Consider the following 3,388-nt stretch of genomic DNA (forward strand, 5'->3'; position numbering starts at 1 on the left):
AAACAAACTGTGGTCCATCCATACCATGGAACTCCATTCAACAATTAAAAGAAATGAAGTATTACTTATGTAATAATTTGGACAAACCTCAAGGAAATGATGCTGAGCAAAAAAAAAAAAGCCAACCCCCAAAGGATACTGACCACATGATTCATTTATATGATGTTTCGCAAATAGCATAATTACCAAGTTGAAGAGAAAATTTGTGATTGTCAGGGGTTAAGGAAGAAAGACTCTTGAGAGTCCCTTGGACTGCAAGGAGATCCAACCAGTCCATTCTAAAGGAGATCAGTCCTGGGTGTTCTTTGGAAGGAATGATGCTAAAGCTGAAACTCCAGTACTTTGGTCACCTCATGTAAAGAGTTGACTCATTGGAAAAGACTCTGATGCTGGGAGGGATTGGGGGCAGGAGGAGAAGGGGACGACAGAGGATGAGATGGCTGGATGGCATCATCGACTCGATGGACATGAGTTTGAGTGAACTCCGGGAGTTGGTGATGGACAGGGAGGCCTGGCGTGCTGCGATTCATGGGGTCACAAAGAGTCAGACACGACTGAGTGACTGAACTGAACTGAACTGAAGGGAGAAAGGGGGGGAGGATGGCAGCTGTGACTACATAAAGATCCGAGCCAGATCTTTGTGGTAGAGATTTTTCTGTATCTTAACTGTAGTGATGGTCCCAGGAATCTATATATGTGATAAATATCACAGGGCTAAACACATATACACAGAGTGCATATAAAGCTGGTCGAATCTGAATATCAATGTCAACTTCCTGATAATGGTATTATCATACTTATGCAAGATGCTGTCTTTGGGAAAAGCTGAGTAAAGGGTATAAAGAATCTCCCTGTATTTTTCCCTCTGTTCTGGAGGACCCTCCAGGCAAGATTACTGGAGTAGGTCGCCATGCCCTCCTTCAGGGGATCTTCCCAACCCAGGTCTCCCGCATTGCAGGCAGATTTTTTACAGACTGAGCCACCAGGGAAGCCCATTTTTGTCTTGCAGCACTATGTAAATGCACGTCTACAATTATCTCAAATAGCTGTCTAATAGGTCTATACCTAACACTCTTATCCTCTTCCCACAGGAAGTTCCCCAGGCACAAATTCAGAATCCAGTGACCCTTACTTTAAACAGAATTATAACAAGGCTGTGTGCTGCGTTCTAAGTTGCTTCAGTCGTGTCCAACTCTGCGATCCCATGGAAATAGCCCACCAAGCTCCTTTGTCCATGGAATTCTCCAGGCAAGAGTACTGGAGTGAGTTGCTATTTCCTCCTGCAGGGGATCTTCCCGACCCAGGGATTGAACCTGTGTCTCTTATGTCTCCTGCATTGGCAAGTGGGTTCTTTACCACCAGTGCCACCTGGGAAGCCCATAACAAGCTTATTTACCACATTTTGCAGATAATCAGATACATCAGAAAGAGGAGCGTCTCCTGGAGTTCTGAAGGTTGCACACCCACGAGACTAAAACTGAGGTCTCCAGATACCCAGTCTGGTGTTTTTAGTGTTCACCGTTTTTCAAGACCTTCTTATATTGAAGGTGATAATACATACCTCTTCATTTGAACCCATACACTTACAAGACCGTGGCTTGATCAAGCACACCAACCCTCTAAAAAAGAACTACAAGGGTAAGTACACGTTTATAAACTCCTTCAGGATGATTCGATACTAAGTGTGATTACATGTTTAAAAGTTACTATAGCAAAGATTTAGGTTAATCTCAAGGAAAAGTTTCTTATTGATTTGTTAAACCAAGAATAGGTACCCAAGGAACACACCCTTGGCTGGGATTCTTTGAGAATATTTTAGATGCTTATTTCAATAGGTGTTGGTTAAGATTCTATGGTGTGACAGTTACTACGTTAGAAGCAACACGAAGGGACATGTCTGCCGTCTTAGATTTGATATTTTACTGAGGATGATGAAACAGTCACAATCTAGTATGAAATACTCAATGACAGGGGAAACAGTGGAGGAACAGCAAATACAACAGAGCAGCTAGTCCACAGTGCACTTGAGGGAACCACAGCTTGGAAAATAACAAGAGAAAAGCTGGACGTTGTGGAGAAGTGACGGTGGGTAGGTCATGCACGGTTTTTCCAAGTAGCCTGTAGGGTTCCAGCTGTGATAGAAGCAGAAGTAGCCGCTGAATGGAGGCACAAGTCAGACTGGTTTCCACCATATGCCACAGGACACCCTTAAGTTTTCCTCTTTCTGTAACCCGTCTTTTTGTAAGGCCCTCTCTTCTTCTCCAGTATCACCCTCCCTAAGTTTCAAGGTCTTGTCCAACACCACCTCTTTCTCCAGGAAGCCTCTGCAACCTGCACCTGGAAGGGATGGCAGTCTGGGTGGAACGGTGCGGGTGTCCGTGGACATGCCATGTAACGTAATGGTTGGGAGTCTCTGGAACCAGCCTGCCCCGGTGCCAAGCCTGCTTCTCTCGCTTATTCTCTGCGCTTTCATTTCCTTATCTGTCAGGTGGGAAGAGCAACATTTCTACACCAAAAGGTCATCTCAGGATGGAATAATTCCATTGATACATTTCACTCACTCAGAAGAGTGACCGGCACAAAGCCAGCATTTAATCAGTGTTAGCCTTTTGTTACACGTGATGGCCCCCAGGCACGCCCAGCTTGGGCTCAGTCAACTTTGGACTCATCAGAGGGTGTCCTCTCTGTATAGACAGTCACCTCTTATTACCTCATACTCTTGCCTCAAACAAACACAGGTTGGTCAACACAAGCTAAAAATACACTTTCCTTTCATAAGCAACCGTGTGAAAGAAGCTTAAAACATGATTTGGAAGAACCAGATCGTCTTCCTAGCTCCTGTGTCTTAATCCCTGGCTGACCTAGGGCCGGTGCATTTTCGTTTCAGGACATCAGTCATCCCATCTGTGCAATGGGAATAAGCTCCTAGGAGACCTAAAAAAGCAGAGGGCTTGGCAGCACTTTGCAAAGTGGTGATGCAAACATGATTTCCATCTGCCAGTCCGCAAGCCACAGGGCACACCTCCCCATCCTCACTTTCACTTCCGGAAGACGCACACTCCCAGACTGGCACGCGGGCAGGCCTCCAGCAGCCCAGGGAGCAGGTATGTTTTCATTGGCTCCACCCACTGACTTGAATTCTTTTTCTCCTCCTCCAGGGACTTTCCTGACTTCCTTCTGTAGATGAAGGAAGGAGCACATGAGCACACTGTATATAAATATGCTTGGGAAAGCTTTCTTCTTCTTCTCCTTCTCTTTTTTTTTTTTCCTTAAACCAAACTTGGTTTCTGTTGTAGGCGGTGCATTCCCTAGCAGGGTGGGGTGGGGCCAAGTGTGTTGTGGAAAGGGGAGGGGGGGGCGGGCAAGGGGAGGAGTAGGCAGTGATTAA

This window comes from Bos mutus, chromosome 8, assembly GCF_027580195.1.
Source record: "Bos mutus isolate GX-2022 chromosome 8, NWIPB_WYAK_1.1, whole genome shotgun sequence".
Lineage (NCBI taxonomy): Eukaryota > Metazoa > Chordata > Mammalia > Artiodactyla > Bovidae > Bos > Bos mutus.